Source organism: Scyliorhinus canicula, chromosome 14 (genome assembly GCF_902713615.1).
Source record: "Scyliorhinus canicula chromosome 14, sScyCan1.1, whole genome shotgun sequence".
Classification (NCBI taxonomy): Eukaryota; Metazoa; Chordata; class Chondrichthyes; order Carcharhiniformes; family Scyliorhinidae; genus Scyliorhinus; species Scyliorhinus canicula.
In genome coordinates, this window is record NC_052159.1 from 92,165,141 (window position 1) to 92,186,293 (window position 21,153).

General features: G+C 47.0%; 1 protein-coding gene across 6 annotated transcripts in view; it reads left to right on the forward strand.

Moving 5' to 3' along the window:
* The first annotated feature begins 1,200 nt into the window (after window positions 1-1,200).
* The window catches only part of LOC119977845 (centrosomal protein of 63 kDa-like), a 249,316-nt gene continuing 229,363 nt past the window's right edge, over window positions 1,201-21,153 (forward strand). For 3 of the 6 annotated variants that reach the window (XM_038819084.1, XM_038819088.1, XM_038819089.1), the window contains exons 1-3: window positions 1,208-1,260; window positions 10,994-11,171; window positions 11,436-11,716. The gene's annotated coding sequence lies outside the window, so the exon portion shown is untranslated. Of the gene's footprint in view, window positions 1,261-1,946; window positions 2,020-10,993; window positions 11,172-11,435; window positions 11,717-21,153 lie in introns of those variants that run through there. The other 3 variants (XM_038819087.1, XM_038819085.1, XM_038819086.1) reach the window with 3 other exon arrangements.

Genomic DNA, 21,153 nt, shown 5'->3' on the forward strand with positions numbered 1-21,153 from the left:
ACACAGGATAGTACAGCAGGTCATTTGATACATTCTGACCATGTGAGCTCTCTGAGAGGGCAGTTTTTCTTTTCAGATAATTATCCACCCGCTGTAGCTGGTACAGGTAGTCTCCAATGCAATGATTACTTAGCTTCTCACATCATGGACGGAATTCTCCAACCCCCTGCAGGGTCGGCGTAAATCCCACCCCCGCCATGGCCGGAAATCTCCGCCACCCGGGAATCGGCGGGAGCGGGAATTGCACCCCGCCGGTCGGCAGGCCCCCCATGGCAATTCTCCGGCCCGCGATGGGCCGAAGTCCCACCGCTGTCCGGCCTCTCCCGCCGACGTGGTTTAAACCACCTCTGTGCCGGCGGCGTGAGCGGGCCCCAGGGGGAGGCGTGGGGCGATCGGACCCCTGGGGGGTGCCCCCGCGGTGGCCTGGCCCGCGATCGGGGCCCACCGATCGACAGGCAGGCCTGTGCCATGGGGGGCACTCTTTTTCTTCCGCCGCCGCCACGGCCTCCACCATGGCGGAGGCAGAAGAGACCCCCTCTACCGCGCATGCGCCGGTGGTGACATCAGCGGCCGCTGACGGTCCGGCGCATGCACGGACTCACGCCGAGGCCTTTTGGCCTGCCCCGACGCCGGGCGGCGTGGCGCCAAAGGCCATTGGCACCAGTCGGCAGAGCAGGAGCCATTCCGGCACGGGCCTAGCCCCTAAAGGTGTGGAGAATTCCGCACCTTTGGGGAGGCCCAACGCCGGAGTGGTTGGCGCCACTCCGCTACGCCGGGCACCCCCGCCCCGCCAGGTAGGGGAGAATTCCGCCCCAGATGAGTAAGAAGTATTACAACACCAGGTTAAGTATTACAGCACCAGCAGTGCTCCGAAAGCTAATCATTCGAAACAAACCTGTTTGGCTTTAACCTGGTGTTGTAATATTTCTTACTGTGCCCACCCCATTCCAACGCCGGCATCTCCACATCAGATGAGATTGGGCATTTTCAGGCTCGGATAGGTTTTCCCTTAATGATGGAGTCGAGGAAATTTCAGGATACTGGCCCAGTGGCAGGAATAGAGCATGGTTTATTTCATGCCATCACTCTTGCAGAAACGGTGCTGGCGGCTGCAGGCTGCTGTTGTGCACCGCGCCTGGCTCCAGCTTAGGCGGCGGCTGCAGCCCCGCCGCGCGCGCTGACAAAGCACCACTCGCGAGCCAAGGCACCGTCGCCGCAATGGAAGGGGAGGTTTCAGCGCTCAACTTCTGAAACATTGAGGTAAATTTTCTTGGGGTTATTTTCCACCAACGGTTCCACGATTTGAAAGGGGATCGGTAAGTACAACATCGGATACCAATAAAGTTTGGCCGGAATGCCCCAGCCATTCAATCCGCCGATCCCAAGGGCACCAAAAAAAACCGTTAAAGTCGGGTCGGGTGATGTGGAGATGCCGCAGTTCAGGAGTTCAGGCCCACCTTCATCAAGACGAGACGGCGCTTCGACCCGACTGAACGGGGCGGGGCTTCGGCTCGTTGGGCGGGGCGGGGCTTCGGCTCGTTGGGCGGGGCGGGGCTTCGGCTCGTTGGGTGGGGCGGGGTTTCGACTCTGGGCGGGACGGGGCTTCAACTCGACTGTACGGAACGGGGCTTCGGCTCGTTAGGCTTGGCGGGGCTTCGGCTCGCTGGGCGGGGCGGAGTTTCGGCTCGTTGGGTGGGGTTTCGGCTCGTTGGGTGGGGCGGGGTTTCGACTCGGGGCGGGGCTACGACTCGACTGTACGGAACGGGGCTCCGGCTCGTTAGGCGGGGCGGGGCTTCAACTCGACTGAACGGAATGAGTTTCGGCTCATTTGGCGGGGCGGGGCTTCGACGCGACTGTACGGAACGGGGCTTCGGCTCGTTAGGCGGGGCGGGGCTTCGAGTCGTTAGGCGGGGCGGGGCTTCGACTCGACTGAACGGGGCGGGGCTGCGACTCGACTGAAGGGGACGGGGTTTCGGCTCGTTGGGTGGGGTTGCCGTTTGTTGCCTTTGGTTTGCAATGGTATGCAAATATTTCCAAAAATGTACATTGCAGCAATGCCAACTGAGAAAGCTGCTTTCTAGTTCGTTCAGATATGTTAATAATAATCTTTATTAGTGTCACAAGTAGGCTTACATTAACACTGCAGTGGAGTTACTGTGAAAATCCCCTAGTCGCCACATTCCAGCACCTGTTCGGGTACACGGAGGGAGAATTCAGAATATCCAATTCACCGAACAAGTACATACATAGAACATACAGTGCAGAAGGAGGCCATTCAGCTCATTGAGCCTGCACCAACCCACTTCCACCCTATCTCCGTAACCCAATAACCCCTCCTAACCTTTTTGGTCACTCAGGGCAATTTATCATAGCGAAATCCACCTAACCTGCACGTCTTTGGACTGTGGGAGGAAACCAGAGCACCCGGAGGAAACCCATACAGACACGGGGAGAATGTGCAGACTCCAAACAGACAGTGCGGTCCCAGGTCCCTGGCGCTGTGAATCAATGGTACTAACCACTGTGCTACCGTGCCACCCCAGTACACATATTGCTGTGAACCTATCAAATGTTGCTCTTTTGAATGCTGAATGACCAAATAAGTCTCATTTTGCAATTTATCGTCCTCTGGGGTAACAATTTAAAAGATTTACACCCTCTGATGTTCAGTAAAAGTGGTTAATGAGAAATATAATATAATCTTTATTACTGTCACAAGTAGGCTTACACTGCCATGATGTTACTATGAAAATTCCCTCGTCACCACACTCTAGTGTCTGTTCGGTACACAGAGAGAGAATTCAGAATATCCAATTCACCTAACAAGCACGTCTTTCGGGACTTGTGGGATGAAACAGGAACACCCGGAGGAAACCCATGCAGACATGGAGAGAACATGCAGACTCCGCATAGACAGTGACCCAAGCCGGGAATTGAACCTGGAACCCTGGAGCTGTGAATGAACCGTGCTAACCACTGTGCTACCATGCCACCAGTAAATGTTATGAGGAGAATGTGGAATAATTGTTACAATTAACTATAAAGAAATAATTTCTGAAAGACTGATCAAGATAAATCACCCTGATCAGATGCCATGCATCTCCACTTGTTAAAGGAAGTCCGCGAAGGAATAACAGAAAACAGCAGATTGTTAAAATGAGCAATCGATCTGCAAATTGTGCTTGAAGGGTGGTCAATATGATTTTTTTTAAATGCAGATGTTGAAAGGTTTAAAACATTGGCATTGTAGTTGTACAAGTTAACCTAAGGGTTAAGACATGGCAGGAGATCCCAGACACGTGTCATGTTCCTCTTGTGCGATGTGGGAGTTCAGGGACACATCCACTGTCCCTGGCTCCTTCACGTGCAAGAAGTGTGTCCAGCTGCAGCTCCTAATTGCTTGACAGCTCTGGAGCTGCGGATGGACTTACTTTGGTGCATCTGCATTGCTGAGGAAGTCGTGGATAACATGTTTAGCGAGTTGGTCACACCACAGATAAAGACTACTGAGGGAGATTGGAAATGGGTGACCAACAGGCAGAGGAAGAATAGGAAGGCAGTCCAGGAGTCCCCTGCGATCATCTCCCTCCAAAACAGGTATACCGTTTTGGATACTGTTGGTGGAGATGGCTCACCAGGGGAAGGTAGCAGGAGCCAGGTTCATGGCACCATGGCTGGCTCTGCTGTACAGGGGGGCAGGAAAAAGAGTGGTGTTTGGATGGAGAGAAATTTGTTGCGTGTATTCAGGAAGACTTATGTGGATGGCCCAACTAGAGAGGGAGCAAAACTTGACCTCCTCTTGAGGAATTAGGAAGAGCAAGTGACGGAAGTGTTAGTGAGGGATCACTTTGGGACCAGTGACCATGATTCCATTAGTTTTAAGATATCTATGGAGAATAATCTTCCTGGCCCAAAAGTTAAAATTCTAAATTGGGGCAAGGCCAATTTCGATGGTATTAGGCGGTAACTTTCAAAGGTTGATTGGGGGAGCCTGTATACAGGCAAGGGGACAGCTGATAAGTGGGAGTCTTTCAAAAGTGTGTTGACTAGGGTTTAGGGTGAGCACATTCCTCTTAGAGTGAAGGGTAAGGCTGGTAGAGGTAGGGAACCCCGAATGACCCGGGATATTGAGGCCATGGTCAAAAGGAAGGAGGCATATGACATGCATAGGCTGGGATCCATTGAAGAGTATAGGGCTTGTCGGAGTAGAGTTAAGAAAGAAATCAGGAGGGCAAAAAGGGGACATTTGATTGTCTTGGCAGATAAGGCAAAGGAAAACCAAAGAGCTTTTACAGATACATAAAGGGCAAAAGAGTGACTAGGGAGTGGGTAGGGCCCCTGAAGGATAAACAGGGCCATCTATGTCCAGATCCACAAGGGATGGGAGAGGTCCTAAATGAAGATTTCTTGTCAGTATTTACTGTTGAGAAAGGCACGAATGTTAGGGAAATTGGGGAAATAAAAAGTGATGTCCTGAAGAGTGTACATATTACAGAGACGGAGATGCTGGAGATATTAAAGCGCATCAAGATAGGCAAATCCCCGAGACCTGATGCAATGTATCCCAGGATGTTGTGGGAGGCTAGGGAGGAAATTGCCAGCCCGCTAGCTGAGATATTTGAATCATCGACAGCCACAGGAGAGGTGCCTGAAGATTGGGAGGTAGCAAATGTTGTGCCCTTGTTTAAGAAGGGTTGTGGGGATAAGCCCGGGAACAACCGACCGGTGAGTCTGTGGCCGCCTAAAATGGTCGCCCGCAAAGGATAAAGGGAATTGTGCTCAAGCCAGGACACAGACAGCGCGAAGCCCCTGTGTATTGTGCAAAGGAAAACCAGACCGAATTGAAACTTGCACCTGTTAAAGGTCAATCACCGATTTCCCCAGGATAATAGACTCAAATTAAGAAACAGCAACAGTAGCAGACTCCCTGACGCCACCTCCCCTTTTTTGGAAAAGCCTATGTACTTGGAACAATAACGACTAGGACACACCCAGCCATCAAGGTACCCTCCCCTAATTGGCTGGTATCGATCAGAGTAATTGAGACTCTATTGATCCATTGTATCTTGAGTTAACCTCGCCCAAAAGGGCGCAAAAAGAAGAACGATAAGCCCCGCGCACTAGGGATTGGCATCTTTTGGGACCGGCCTGTGCCCACTCCAATTGCAGCATAACGACCAGCCAAGTTCAAGCCCATGATCGCTACCTGAGAGACACGAGTCACAGCCTAGACGGACCTGACGATTTCCAGCCGACACACATGGGGACTCAGATAAAGGCCTTATCTACCCGCACAGTGGCGGTCATCCAGAAGTTAAGTAAAGGTCATCTTAGTTGATAGGTGTAGTTTAATACGTAGCCACATGTATCATTGCACAGAGAGATAAGTCTTGTGTTTAATAATAAACTGTCTTTTGAACTAACATACTGGTTGTGTGGTCATTTGGTCAATACAAGAAACGTACTCACTGCTTGTGATTTGGTAATATAGTGGCAACAAGTCTTATTTCTGTAGTGGGTAAGTTATTAGAAGATATTCTGAGGGACAGGATCTACTGGCATTTTGACAGGAAAGTCAGCATGGCTTTGTAAGGGGAAAGTCATGTCTCATGAATTCGATTGAGTTTTTTGAAGGGGTAGCCAAGAAGGTAGATGAGAGCAGCACAGTCGATGTTGTCTACATGAACTTTAGCAAGGCATTTGCCAAGGTACCGCATGGTAGGTTGTTGCAAAAGGTTAAATCACAGAATCCAGGACGAGGTAGCCAATTGGTAGAAAATTGGCTTGGCGACTGAAGCCAGAGGGTGGTTGTGGAGGGGTGTTTTTCAAACTAGAGGCCTGTGACCAGCAAATCAGGGCAGGACCTACTCAGTTAATGGTAGCGAGTTGGGGAGAGTTACAGAACAAAGAGATCTAGGAGTACAGGTTCAGAGCTCTTTAAAGGTGGAGTTACGGGTGAACAGGGTGGTGAAGAAGGCATTCAGCATGCTAGGTTTTATTGGTCAGAATATTGAATATGGGAGTTGACTTGGGGGGGGCAGGTTTGGGGAAGAGCAGTTGGGGAGGGTAGTAGGAAATAGCTTTTTTAAAATAATAATAATCTTTATTGTTGTCACAACTAGGCTTACATTAACACTGCAATGATGTTACTGTGAAAATCCCCATTAGTTGCCACACTCGGTGCCTGTTTGGTACACTGTGGGAGAATTTAGAATGCCCAATTCACCCAGCACGTCTTTTGGGACTTATGGGAGGAAACTGGATCACCCGGAGTAATCCACGCAGACACAGGGAGAACGTGCAGACTCCACACAGACAGTGACCCAAGCCGGGAATGGAACCGGGGTTCCTGGCGCTGTGAAGCAACCGTGCTACCCACAGTGCTACCGTGCCCCCCCTTCTGGAAATAATTTAATCTATTATGTTTTGTGACTAGATTGAAAATTTACACTTAATATTTTATCTGCTAGTTCCTTTTCCTTTGTTTTTGTTGAGATAACCTTGTGTCTTTTGTTGCTTTGCACTGGAACAACTTTTTTTTTCATTTTGAGCTTATCCAGTCCAGCAAACTTCCCCTTTAAGAGCATATCCTTAACTTGCTTCAGCCCCTCTTCCCTCCATTTTCCATATATCCCATCCATTCTCCCACCCACACTGACTTCCCACACAGCTTAGCTGCGGGACTTGTATGACTTTCTCTGGCTGGAGAGCCCTATGGTTCCCACAGTGGCGTCAACACTGACATTTTATCCAACTTAAAATGCCTCCTCAACTGGCTCCATATCTTAATAGCTGACTCCACCACCGGACTCCCCGTATACTTTCCCGGGACTGCCAGCAACGGGGCCGTCACCAGGCCCCTCAAACTAGAACCCCTGCAGGACTCCTCCTCCAACCTAATCCACTCTGCTCCCTCCCCCCCCACCAACACCTTCGCCACACTCACAGTCCAGTAATTACACATTAAATTATAGAATGCCAACCCCCCTTTCTGCCTCTGCCTTTGTGCAGACCATTCTTTACCCTCAGTACCCTCCCCACCTATATGAACTCCAAAATCAGTGCCTCCACCCTCGGGACAAAGTCCGTAGGGAGAAAGAACAAGAGGGTCCGAAAGACAAACAGGAACCTTGCCAACACATTCATCTTCACCACCTGCACCGTCCCTGCCAACGTGAAGTGCAAAGAATCCTACCTCTTGAAATCCCTCTTAACCTCTACCACTAACCCTGTCAAGTTCCACCTATGCATTGTGGTCCACTCATGCGTTACCTGAATTCCAAAATACCTGAATCACTCTTGTCACCTTAAATGGTGACACCCCCAAATTGGCCCTCTCCCCCCTCCGCATTCACCAGAAACACCTCACTCTTCTGTACGTTCAACTTATAACTGGAGAAGGCCCCAAATCGTTCCAGTAGGCCCATAATACTGCCCAAATTTACCAGCGGGTACGACACAAAACAGCAACAGGTAATCTGCATACAGTGATACCCGGTGCTACCTATGCCCCCACACGATCCCTCGCCACTCAACCGACGCCCAAAGAGCCTTCACCTAGGGCTCAATCGCCAATGCAAATAACAACGGTGACAGCGGACACTACCTCATCCCCCTATGTAACCCAAAATATCCTGAACTTGTCTCATTTGTATGCACACTAACCACAAGGGATGCATACAAAAGTTGAATCCACACCACAACCTTCAGGCCAAACCACAACCTTAAAAAAAAAAATTAGAGTACCCAATTCATTTTTTTACAATTATGGGGCAATTTAGCGTTACCAATCCACCTAGCTTGCACATTTTTGGGTGGTTGGGGCAAAACCCATGCAACCACGGGGAGAATGTGCAAACTCCACAAGACAGTGACCCAGAGCCGGGGGCGAACCTGGGACCTCGGCGCTGTGAGGCTGCAGTGCTAAGCTGGTGCACCACCGTGCTGCCCTGGCCAAACCCAAACCAACCCAGAATTTCAAACAGACATTTTCACTCTAGTCGATCAAAAGTCTTCTCCATGTTCAAGGATACAATAACCTCAGGTGCCCCCCGCATTCAAGGATATGATGCACTATCACTTACGACGAGACAAGAGTAGAATGTAATCAAGGCTTTATTACACAGAGATGTGTGGCCTCCTATAGCAGCTGACAAAATGGCTGCTGTTTGGAGAGCACACACATTTATACTCCACCTACTAGGCGGAGCCAACAGGCAGGGATCTACGCCCATACCTGTAGTACAGGGGCCTTACCTTAATACCCATACATATAATATAACAGTGCTGACTACCACAGGATACAATAACCCCCAGGTGCCTCCCCACCACCCCCACCCCAGAAACTTCCTAATGTTTTGGAGAGCTGCCTCCCGTTTACAAAGCCCGTTTGATCATCAGAGACCACCTCTGGCACACACCTCTCCAACCGACATACCAACACCTTCGCCAGTCCCTGTTCATCAAAGAAATGGGCCTGTAGGACCGACGCTCCAGTGGATGCTTCCCCTTTTCCGGGATCAACAAGATCGATGCCTGTGGTAACATTGCTGGCAACTCATCTGTCTCCACCACCTCACTGAACATCCTCAACAAGTGGGGGGCCAACATTGTTGCAAACTGTTTATAAAACTCCGCTGGAAAGCTGACCGGCCTGGGGCCTTCCCCAACTGTATCCTACTGATATAATCCATCACCTCCTTTAGGCTCAATGGCCCTCGCCTTCTCCCCATACTCATGCTTCACCCCCTTGCCCTCTGCTGCTGTGCCACCACATTGCCCGTCCCCAACCGATCAAACAGCTCCTGCAACTGTCCCACACATCCCTTCCTCAGCCTAATCTGATCCTTCACCCAGAGATAAGTCTCCTGCAAGAAAATTACCTCCGCTCTCAAACTCTTCAGCTATGCAAATACCCGGGACCTCTTGACCGTTCCGTTTAACCCGCGGACATTCCATGTCACAATTCTTACTGGAGGCTGATGTCTCCACCCTCATTCCATTTTCCGCCATCACTCCCCCTTCGGCTCTGCCTCGCCCAACCAGGCCCATCCAAGATTCCCCCCATCCTGTCCATGACCACACTAATTCTCCATACTTACCACGTTACATTTCCCCCACCCGCTTCACTTTACATAATTATTCCTTTGCTGTTGGTGGTGCACAACCCTGAAACTCTTGGCATAATAGCACTGGATTGGATTTTTTTTAAATTTAGAGTACCCAATTATTTTTTTTCCAATTAAGGGACAATTCTAGTGTGGCCAACCCACCTATCTTTGGGGTTACAAAATTTAGAATGCAGAAGGAGGCCAATCAGCCCATTGATTCTGCACCGGCCCTTGGAATGAGCACCCAAATTAAGCCCAGGCTACCTTTATCCCCATAACCCAGTAACGCAACCTAACCTTTTTGGACACTAAGGGGCAATCCACCTAACCTGTACATCTTTGGACTGTGGGAGGAAACCGGAGCACCCGGAGCAAACCCATACGACATGGGGAGAAAGTGCAAACTCCACACAGACAGTCACCTGGGGACATCACTGCAGGAGTTCATCAGGGTAGTCTCCTCAGCCCAACCATCTTCAACTGCTTCCTTCCTGCCATCATAAGATCAGAAGCGGGAACGTTCACTAATGACTGCAGAAAGTTCAGCGCCATTGGCAACTTTACAGATACTGAAGCAGTCCAGGTCCAAATACAGCAAGACCTAGACAATATCCAGGTTTGGGCTGACAAGTAGCAAGTTACATTTGTGCCACACAAGTGCCAAGAAATGCCCATCTCCAACAAGAGAGGTTCTCACCATCACACCTTGACATTCAATGGCAGTAACCATCGTTGAATTCCCCACTATCAACATCCTGTGGGTTACCATTGATCAGAATCTGAACCTTACTAGCCATATTAATACTGTGGCTACCAGGGCAGGTCAAAGGATAGGAATCCTGTGGTGAGTATCTCACCTTCTGACTTCCCTAATCCTGTCCACCATCTACAAGGCACGAGTCAGGAATGCAATGGAATACTCTCCACTGGCCTGGATGAGTACAGCTCCAACAACACTAAAGAAGCTTGACACTATCAGGACAAAGCAACCTCCTTGATTGCTCCCCCTTCCACAAACATTCAAACCCTCCACCACTGACGAACAGTGGCAGCAGTATGTACATCCTACAAGATGCACTGCAGGAACTCACCAAATTTCCTTATGCAGCACCTTCCAAACCCAAGGACAAGAGCAGCAGATACCTTGGAACACCACCACCTGCAGGTGCCCCTCCATGTCACTCACCACCCTGACTTGGAAATATATCGCCATTCCTTCACTGTCATTGGTCAAAATCCTGGAATTCCCTCCCTAAAACACAATGGGTGCACCTACACCTCAGGGACTGCAGCGGTTCAAGAATGTAGCTCACCACCATCTTAAGGGCAACTGGGAATGGGCAATAAATGCTGGCCTAACCAGCAAAGCCCACATCCTGTAAATTAATTTTAAAAATGACCCATAACTTTATTTTGAGGACGAATAGGTGAATTCCCTCAGAATACCTAGTGGGTATTTATTTTTCAACCAACAACGTTAAAATAGATTATTTGATGATCATCTCATTACAGTTTATGGGAAATTAACTGCCGGATTTCCGACCCTAGAAATTGTTTTGGGGCATCTTCAGGCTCTGAAAGGAATGACATAAATTGTATTTTTCTATTTTCTTTATTTCTTTCAGGAAACAATCAACGAGAAAACCATTTCTAACCAACTTTCTTCCTTCAGCTGAGATCTGTGCAAAACCATAATTCCGTAATTTTTTTTGCCTTGTTTTGACTTTGTGGCGTCCTTTTCATTTCAGCTCCATGAAGTACAACCGCTGTTTGCCAGGTGAAGTGCAGCAGGGTATATCATATTGGCAGTTTCCATTATAAATGTAGACTTAAGGCATTTAGAATGCAAATATATAAAAATGATTGTATGACTTTAATTACAGGCCTGCTTCGCCTGCCATGGTGAGACATCCAGTTGATTTTACTTTGGCCTCACTCCTGCAAATATGCCTGTTGGAAAATTGTCGGGAGCGCACCCACGATTTTCTGACACATGCTGGCCACAGGCGTGAACTCGGAAAAAAATTGTCTGGTAGCATCTTTGTGTGTTTTACATACGAGGTGAAGTCATTTAACTTTTCATTGTTCTTTTACACGATTCGTAAACATTCTGGAAAATGACTGTTTTAATATATTGGAACACAGTACCACACATGTAACTAGTATTTTATGTAACTCTGTACTTTTGTGCTGGATAATTTACTTCAACCATTTTAGAGTATTACGTAAGGTGGTGAGAAATGTCGAATAAGAGCTTTGATATTTCGGTAATATCTGTGCGCGTAAAACTGAAACTGACTCCACATCTTGGGATTTATTTTGAAGCCACTTTGGTTGAGAAGGCGGGGCAGGGAGTCGATCCCGCCTCACAAGTGAAGCGCCAACCAGCGGAAGCAGCGCCAAATGCGATCGCAACCGCGGCAGCAAACGTCACCTGCAGCTGACAGCATCCACGACAGCTCAACCGTCTGACATTCGAAGCATGAACAAAAACTTGTGAATGAAAAAGAAGAAAATAACATTTTATTTATATTTTAAACGCTGCACCTTTCATCCCTTTGTAAATGAGAAGGAAGTTACTCTCGGACCAGAAAGATAATCTGAAGGTAAGTGTAATATTCACGAAGAGTTCAGAAAACAATCAAGCTAAAAGAAGCTCTTGTAGCGAAAGTTGTAATTCGGAGTTAAGGTGCACAATTAACATTCATCTCATTGGCATGAAGCAAATGGAGTTGGTCTGATGAGAACAGAGCTCCATCAGCAATAGTGTTTCTTACATTTACAGACCAACCATATCCTGCCATTCGGAATTTACTTATTGAGTTGTGGTTCTTATTTGGTGACAAATTAGTGTTGCATTTTACTGAAAGCGTTTTCAAGCAGATCATCAACGTGCAAATGAGCCAGAATTATTCAGGGAATTGAGAGATATGTCGAGTTGAGAACCTCCAGAATTTACTGATCGATTCACAGCGCAAATGGCTCTCCCGCCGTCGCCACCTTCACCTTGATGTTTTATGAACAGTCCAAAGATGTGCAGATTAATTGGGTTGGCTATGCTAAATTTCCCCTTAGTCTCCAGGGATCGGGTGATGGGAGTGGACCTAGATAGGGTGCTCTTTTGGAGGGTCAGTGCAGATTTGATGGGCTGAATGGTCTCCTGCACTGTCGGAGAGAACACCCACTTTAATAATAATCTTTATTGTCACAAGTAGGCATACATTAACACTGCAATGAAGTTACTGTGAAAGGGCCCTAGTCGCCACATTCCGGCGCCTGTTCGGGTACACAGAGGGAGAATTCAGAATGTCCAATTCACTGACCAGCACGTCTTTCGGGACTTGTAATAATAATAATAATTGCTTACAAGTAGGAAACCGGAGCACCCTTGTCCCTCAGTGCAGTTTAAAATAGCCCGACGTCAGCCGATTTGTTCATACGCTCGCCACTGGTGTCTGGTACAACATCCAAACCTAATCAATTAAGCCACACCCAAACCCGAATCGCAGACACAAGGAGAACGTGCAGACTCCACATAGACAGTGACCCGAGCCGGGAATCGAACCTGTGACCCTGGAGCTGTGAAGCAACAGTGCTACCCACTGTGTTACCGTACCGCCCAATTGCAAAATGATATCATTCTTCCAGATCTATGTGAGAGGGCTAATGGAATTTAACTCAGTTTAGTGTCTGCCAAGCAAATAACGGCACCCCTGGCAGTGCAACACTGCCTCAGTACTGCACTGGTGGGTCAGCTTTGATTTTTGGGCCCTAACACCTCCCACAAATAGTTCCACTCCACCCGGTTGAAGGCCTTTTCTCCGTCCGTCGCGACTACTACCTCCACCTCCCTTCCCTCTGAGGGCATCATGATCATATTTAAGAGCTTTTGAACGTTTGCTGTTAGCTGCCTGCCCTGAACAAACCCTATCTGATCTTCCCCTAGCACCTCTGGGACGCAATTTTCTATCCTTGATGCCAAGATTTTAGCCAGCAGTTTGGCATCGACATTCAATAGGGAGATTGGCCTGTATGGCCCGCTTAGCTTGGAGTCCTTCTCCTGCTTCAGGATCAGTGAGATCGAGGCCTGTGGCATTGTTGGGAGAAGAACACCCCGCTCCCTTGCCTCATTAAATGCCCTGCTGAGCGGGTCCAGCAGCTCAGAGAACGTTTTGTAAAATTTCACTGGGTAGCCGTCTGGTCGCGGGGCCTTACCCAGCTGCATGGCCTCCAGCCCCTCTGCTATTTCTTCAGTCCCGATCAGGGCTCCCAACCCCTCCACAAACCCTTCCTCCACATTCGGAAACTTTAATTCTCCCAAAAACTGCCTCATCCCCTCCACCCCAGCTGGGGGTTCCGACTCATACAGCCGATTGTAAAAGTCCTTAAACATCCCGTTCAACCCTGCTGGGTCCAAGACCATGTTCCTCCTCTGTCCTTCATTCTTCCTATCTTCCTGGCCACTTCCCTTTTCCTTAGCTGGTGTGCAAGCATCCTACTGGCCTTCTCACCATACTCATATCGCCCCCCTGGCCTTCCCCAACTGCTCCACTGCCTTCCCTGTAGACAACAGACCAAACTCTATCTGTAGCTTCTGCTCCTTCAATAACCCTGCCTCCGGGGCCTCCGAATATCTCCTATCTACCTGGAGTAGTTCCCCAATCAACCTATCTATCTCTGCTTGCTCCACCTTCTCCCTATGGGCCCGTATCGATATTGGCTTCCCTCGAACCAGTGCCTTCAGCGCTTCCCAAACCGTTGCTGCTGAAACTTCCACCCTGTCATTTATTTCCAGATAGTTCTGAATGGACTCCCTCACACGCCGGCACACCCCCTCGTCCGCTAACAGTCCTACATCCAATCTCCATTGCAGGTGCTGACCATCCTCCTTGCTCACCCGCAGATCCACCCAATATGGGGCATGGTCCGACACAGCAATCGCCGAATACTTGGTATCACCCATCCCCGCCAGTAAAGCCCCGTTCAAGATTTTTTTAAATCGATCCGGGGGTATACTTTGTGGACATGGGAAAAGAAAGAACTCTTTTGCTCTCGGCCGTCCGAACTTCCATGGGTCTACCCCCCATCTGCTCCATGAACCCCTTTAGTTCCTTCACCACGGCTGGCACCCTCCCTGTCTTTGACCTCAACCGGTCCAACCCTCGATCAATGACCGTATTAAAGCCCCCCCGCCATGATCAGCTTGTGCGAGTTAAGGTCCGGGATCATCCCTAACACCCGTCTCATGAACTCTGTGTCGTCCCAGTTTGGTGCGTAAATATTCACGAATACCACCGGCATTCCCTCCAGCTTCTTGCTCACCATGATATACCTACCCCCCCTCATCCGCAACTATATTCCCTGTCTCAAATGACACCCGCTTATTGATCAGGATCGCGACCCCCCTAGTCTTACAATCCAACCCCGAGTGAAATACTTGCCCGATCCACCCCTTCCTCAATCTGGTCTGATCAATTACCCTCAAGTGTGTCTCTTGTAGCATTACCACGTCCGCTTTCAATCCCCTCAAATGCGCGGACACGCGAGTCCTCTTAACCGGCCCATTCAGCCCTCTAATGTTCCATGTGGTCAGCCTAGTCAGGAGGCTTCCTGCACCCGCCGCCACCCCCCTCCCCCGCCCCCTCCCTGCTGATCAGCCAACACCCTTCTTAGGCCAGCCTCCAGCTCATGTCCCAAGCCTCCACAGGCCCGCCCTCGGGCACCCGCTATCCTCGACCTCCCATTTGTCTCCCAACAACAGTCCCTCCACTGTCAGCAAAGCAATTCCCCCCTCGCCCAGCCCCTGCCCCCTATTAACAGCACAACAATCCCAACCACCCTCAAGAAACTTATCACCTGCTCGCCCCCCACTGCGCTTTCTTGAGCTAGCCCGCCCAGCTAGCCTGGTAGCCCCGCCCATGGACCAAGCATCCTACCCACTATTGTTATCCCTCTCCCCAGCTCAAACATACATATTCAAAACAGCACAGTCCCCAACAAACACACAGAAGAAAAAGAATCCACCCACCATCCCTCCACAAGAACAAAGTTGACTGACAGAACTGAGCAACGGCCCAAAAATTGTCACAGAAAGCACTCCATGTACAGTTCAAAACGAAAATAACTTTTACAAATCAATACAACATTATCCGCCCCCAGAGTTCCATTCTGCAGTCACTTGCCAGCCTTTTATCTTTAACAAATTCCATAGCCTCATCTGGCAATCATAGGTGACCCACAAACGAGCTGGATGTAGCATTCCAAACTTCACCCCCTTCTTGAAGAGGGCTGATTTTACTCTATTAAATCCCGCTCTTCTTTTAGCCAGTTCCGCACCCAGGTCCTAGTAGATGCACAGCTCGCTGTTTTCCCACTTGCAGCTCCGTGTCTGCTTGGCCCACTGCAAAATCTGTTCCTTATCCAGGAACTGGTGCATTTGCACCACGATCACCCTCGGCGGCTCATTCACACGTGGCTTCCTCGCAAGTGCTCTATGCGCTCTGTCCACTTCCAACGGTCGAGCAAACGCCCCGTCACCCATTAACTTTTCAAGCATACTCGCCACATATGTCCTTGCGTCTGATCCCTCGCTGCCCTTAGGGAGGCCGACAATCCACAAGTTCTGTCTACAGGACCTATTCTCCAGGTCCTCCACTTTCTCCTGCAGCCTTTTCTGGTGGTCCCTCATCAGCCCCATCGCTGCCTCCAGCGCAGTTAGCTGGTCCTCGTGCTCAGCCACCTTCTCCTCCACGTTCTGAGTCACCAGTCCGTGAGGTTCTAGACTCTGTTCCACCCGATCAATCGATGCCTTGATGTGTTCTAAACCTTCCTTCTTTTGCTTGACAAAACTCTCCTGAATGAATTTCACCAACTGCGCCATTGACCACTAGGCCACCAAGCCAGGATCCTGCATCTCCGCCATGTTTTCCTGTGCTGTAAGCTCTGCACGTGCCTTCTTTGCTCAGCTATTTCTTCTTATAAGACCACTTCTGGTCCACATCTCCATATACTGGTGGGGGATTCCTCCTCACTGTCTCACTGGCCACCGACATTTCTAATAAAATTCCGAAAAAGGCCGGGAGGAAAGGTCCAAATGGTCCGTCACGAGTGGGAGCTACCAAATACGTGACCTCCTCCTCCATGGCCGCCACAAGAAGTCATACCTGCCCAATATATTGATTGCCTGGCTTGGCGGTTACATTTCTGTATGCCTAGATGACCTTCATGAAGTCTAGTCAGCATTTCTGACTTCATCCTGACTGGAATGACGATTTGATCCTGACTCAGCAAAATACCATCCAAGATAGTCGGTTCAGATTGTGGACAGTGACCTTTCGGCCATCCATGTTACAAATTACGCTGGTCAAAGCAGCATCTTTCTGTGTCTCTTCATGTATCTGTTGAAGCTTGTGATCAGAGGCAGGAAGTAACGCTCTGAAAAGTTGTAGATGAGAATCAATGTCATTGATTGATTCTTCTTGAACGATATCAGTGTGGATGGATTTGGACAGAGTGTCAGATGTGACTAAATCTTTACCTGGAGTAAAGATAAGAGTAAAATCATATCTGTGCAATTTCGTCATAAGTCGGTGTAGTCTTGGTGTAATATCGTTAAGATTCTTGTTGATAATGTTGACAAGTGGATGATGGTCTGTTCCTACAGTAAATCTTGGTAAACCATATACATAATTGTGGAACTTGCTAATTCCAGTCACAAGTCCAAGACATTCCTGTTCAATCTGGGCGTACCGACACTCAGTTGAAGTCATAGATCTGGATGGGTCAACGATGGGAACACAATTATTGAAATGGTCTTGTTGTAATAGAACTGCACCTATGCCATTCTGACTGGCATCAGTCGAAATGTTAGTGGGCTTGGTCGGGTCAAAGAATGTCAAGCTTGGAGCCTGGATCAAATGTTGTTTCAGATTATTCCATTCTTCAGTGTGACTCCGAGTCCAGTTGAAATCGGTATTCTTTCTGATTAGCTGACATAATGCAGTTGTTCTGCGGGAAAGATTCAAGATGAATTTTCCGAGAAAGTAGGCAAATCCTAGAAAGCATAAGAGTGCTTTTTTGTCTTGCGGTTTCTGCGTTGACTTGATGGCTTGTATTTAGTCTTCGTCCGGCTTGATATCATTGTGTCATGTGAGGGTCCCTTTAAAAAAAGTGTGTTTTATCAAATGGCTTCAGTGATGTCGCTGTGTGGGTGGATCTGGGCTGTGATTCTGTCTTTTACTTTCGTTTTGAGGTGGAAGCTGTTTTGTGGCTCGGAGTCTTTTTGGTTTCGTTTTCAGTTGAGAGCTGCATTCAAACAAAGAAGGTGTATTTTTGGTCTCTCTCTGCAAGCTAAAGAATGCCTCTAGACCACTTGATAACTTCAAAGTAATACCTGTTTTCTGTCAGGAATTCAAACCTACTGTTTTGGTAGAAAAGGGTGTTTGGCTTATGGAAGTTGTCAGGAAAGTTACTAACGGTTACCTATAGAGTACTGTATCTTTGGAGGGGTATTTGTGTTGGTAGGTGATAAGATGTTTACTATGTGTTTATAAAACGTTAACTGGATTCATAGAATAAACATTGTTTTGTTTAAAAATACTTAAGATCTCTGTTGCATAACACCTGGAAAGTGGGCCCTTGTGCTCCTCACAACCAAAATCTATTAAAAGTTGTGAGTCAGGTGAACTCCATGTTATACTTTGGTGTTCTCTAAACTCTGGCCCATAACAATTGGCTGTAATGTTGTCACCTAAAAATTTCAAAGAGGTGGCAAACATACATTTAGCTTGGTTCAGCTTTAATCCATTCTTGTATATTCTCTTGAGCACTTCTCTGAGTCGAATCTTTTGCTGTCACAGACCAGATGATTATGTTCATTTTTCATTTCATTTTCTCATTTCATTTCATGTCATCTACATAAAGACGAAAACCTTCAATGTTCTCTGTCATTTGTTCCGTTATACAATGAAATATTTCTGATGCAGAAATAATTCCGAAGGGCATTCTGTTGAAACAATACCTCTTGAAAGGTGTGTTGCAGGTAAAGAAAGCTTGCTGGAGTCATCAAGCTGCACCTGCCAAAAACCTTCTGAGGCATCTAAATTGGTGAAAATTATGGCATTGGCCATTTCTGATGTGATTTCTTCTCTCTTTGGTATTGGGTAGTGCTCTCGCCTTATATTTCGATTGAGATCTTTAGGATCCATGCAGATTCTAATGTCACCCATTGCCTTTTTTACACAGACTAATGAGCTGACCCAATCAGTCGGTTGTGTTACCTTTGATATGATTCCTTGTGATTGCAATCTTGTTAGTTCAGCCTTCAATCTTTCTCGGAGAGGAGCTGGTACTCATCTTGGTGGATGTATCAATGGGTTGGCATCATATTTGAGAAGTATCTTGTACTGATATGGCAGTGTACCTGTACCATGAAAAAACATCAGGGTATTCATGTAAAAGTTGCTGATGTCCTCTTTAATTGTAGCTGATCCACATGTATTGAGGAAAATTCTCTGAATGAGCTTCAATTCTTTACAAGGTTGAGTACCCAATAGTGAAGAACAATTGTTATCCACTATCTCGAATCAGATTTGTTTATGAATGTCCCTGTTGGTGCCACGTGAGAGAACATTTAAGAAATGGGTGTTTATCAAATAGCTGCAGTGCTGTCAGAATGTGGGTGGAGCTGGGCTGGCTGTCTTTTACTTTTGGTTTTGAGCAGGCAGCTACAGTATGTTTTAGTTTCGTTTTGAGAGATGGATAGCTGCAGGCAAAGCAAGAAGTTGTATAATGATCTCTCTCTACAAGCTACAGACTGTCTTCAGCTCATTTGAGGATTTCAAAGTAATACCGGTTTCTGTAGAGAATTTAAATCTGCTGTCTTTCTGTAAAAAGGGTCTTCAGAACTTATGGATGTTGTTTGGAAAATTATGAAGGGTTACTTATAGAATATTGTATCTGTTGGGATTATTGGTGTTGATAGTTGTTAAGATGTTTACTGTGGGTTTATAAAGTGTTAACTGGATTCATAAATAAACATGGTTTTGTTTAAAAGTACTTTAGATCTCTGTTGCATCACACCTGCAAAGTAGGCCCTTGTGTTCCCCATAACCAAAATCTAAAAAATTTGTGGGTCAGATGAACTCCATGCTACACTTTGGGGTTCTCTAAACCCTGTCCCATAACAAATTGGGGGCTCGAGGTGGATAAAAATATTTCATGATTGGATTGGTTTAGCGAACTTAAAGACAGTGAGGGGTGAGCATGTTTGTGGTTGCTTTTCAGGTGTGGTATTTCAGTTTATGTAGGGCGTGTGTTGTGCACAATGGCTCCTTCAGAGGCTCGGACGTTTTTGGGGGTGGATAAGTTCACACTGTCCCTTACGGACTGAGACTAAAAAAAGGCTTTTAGATTTGGCAAAAACATTGTTGCCTGACAGCATGTGAAAATAAGAGGTACTTACGGCACTAGCTGAGCATTTAAAATTGCCTGAGATACAGTTTGACCCATTAAAACTGGCAAAAATTCTGTTACAGATTAAACAACTGGAACATGAGAAAGAATTATAACAGCTTGAATACGCAATGAGGGACAAAGAAAAGGAGAGAGAAGTAAGAAAAAAAGAAAGAATAGCCCTAGCAGAACAAAGAGAAAAAGAGAGAGAAGGGGAGATACAGATCTGGGAAAAAGAAAAAGAGAGAGGAAAGGGAAAAAGGGAGGGAGTTTAAACTTCTGAAAATGGCCATGAAACATGACAGTCAGTTAAAATTGGCGGATGAAAAGGGAAACGTACAGTTGGAGGATAGTGATGAGGATTAAAAAAAGAGCGTCGTAGTCGAAGGCTTGGTGAGGATCTATTTTAATATGTCCAAGCATTGCCACGGTTTGATGAGAAGGAGTAGAAGCCTTTTTGATTTCATTTGAGAAGGTAGCAAAAGAAATGAAATGGCCACCGGACATGTGGGTATTACTGATTCAAACAAAGCTGATAGGTAGGGCTAGTGAAGTATTTGCATCACTACCGGAGAAGGTATCTGGGACGTATGAGGAGGTGAGAAAATCCATCTTAGGTGCATATGAACTAGTGCCTGAAGCCTACAGACAAAGGTTTAGAAATTTAAGGAAAGAACTTGGGTCAAACACACATGGAATTTGAAAGGATCAAACAGAGTAATTTTGATAGGTGGATAAGAGCTTTGAAAATAGACCAAAAGTATGAAGCTATCAGAGAAATTATACTTTTGGAGGAGTTTAAAATTCAATTCCTGATGTAGTGAGAACTCATGTGGAGAGCAGAGGGTTAGAACTGTGAGGTTAGCAGCAGAAATGGCAGATGATTATGAATTAATTCATAAAATAAAACTTGGTTTCCGACATCAGTTTCAACCTGTGAGGGATAGAAACTGGGGAAAAGAGAAATACTCAAGTGATAGAAGTAAAGGAGATCTGATGGGACATAATAAGGAGAGTGTACTTCAGATTAAAAAAGAAATACAGGAGGGTGGAAGAGACATGAAAAGTTTCAAATGTTTTCACTGTAATAAACTAGGCCATGTAAAGTCACAGTGTTGGTGGTTGAAGAAAAGCACTGGGAAGGTTGATGTGGTAAAACAGGATAAGACAGTGGGGTTTGTTAAAGTGGTAAAGGAAAGCCCAAGTGAAGCAAAGGAGGTGCAAAAGATTGTACAGCCTGTTCAAGAGGTGATTGATAAGAAGGTGCCAGATCTCTTTAAAGAATTTACTTATGTGGGTAAAGTTTACTCATGTGTATCAGGAGGAGCAGGTAAAGAAGTCACAATATTAAGAGATACGGGAGCTAGCCAATCTTTAATGGTAAGAGATGAGTTATGTAGTTTGGGAAGAATATTGCCAGAAAAGGTAATATGTGGAATTCAGGGTATGAAGAGTAGTGTTCCATTATATAAGGTAAGTTTGGAAAGTCCAGTGAAGAGTGGTGAACTGGTTGTAGGAGCAATAGAGAAACTACCTTGTCCAGGAATACAGTTTATCTTGGGTAATGATATAACTGGATTGCAGGTGGGAG